Below are 766 nucleotides of genomic sequence, written 5' to 3'. Positions count from 1 at the left end.
GGCCAGTGCATTGGCAGAGCCGTAATTTGTACTCACGTGATTCATGTGAAAAGGTTTCCAACATGACTATGGCCACATAACAGGAATTATCAGACTATGAATGTGGAGTGGCAGTTGCAGATAGATGCAAGGGACATTCCGTTTGGGAAATCATTGGAGCATTCAGTATTCTGGGCCAACGGCCTTCACTTAACGACTGAGAAAAGCGGCATTTGCATAGAGTTGTCAGTGCTAACAGACAAGCAACACTGCGTGAAATAGCTGCAGAAATCAATGCGAGACGTACGACGAATGTATCCTTTAGGACAATGCGGCGGAATACGGATTTAATGGGCTCTGGCACTAGACGACCGACGCGCCGACGCGACTACCTTTACTAACAGCACGACATCGCCTGCAGCGCCTCTCCTGGGCCCGTGACCTCATCAGGTAGATCCTAGACAACTGGAAATCGTGGCCTGGTCAGATGAACCCTGATTTTAGTTATAAGAGCTGAAGATAGGGTTCAAATGGCTCCGAGCACTATGGGACTTAACGTCTGAGGTCATCAGTCCCCTAGAACTTAGAACTACTTTAACCTAATTAACCTAAGGACATCACACACATCCATGCCCGAGGCAGGGTCGCGCGGTTCCAGACTGAAACGCCTAGAACCGCTCGGCCACACTGGCTGGATGAAGATAGGGTTCAGTGTGGCGTAGACCTCACGAAGCCATGGATTCAAGTTGTCAACAAGGCACTGTGCAAGCCAGTGCTGGCTCCGTAA

This window comes from Schistocerca piceifrons, chromosome 6 (genome assembly GCF_021461385.2).
Source record: "Schistocerca piceifrons isolate TAMUIC-IGC-003096 chromosome 6, iqSchPice1.1, whole genome shotgun sequence".
NCBI lineage: Eukaryota > Metazoa > Arthropoda > Insecta > Orthoptera > Acrididae > Schistocerca > Schistocerca piceifrons.
The sequence above is the reverse complement of the archived record's forward strand: the minus strand, read 5'-3'. Positions refer to the sequence as shown.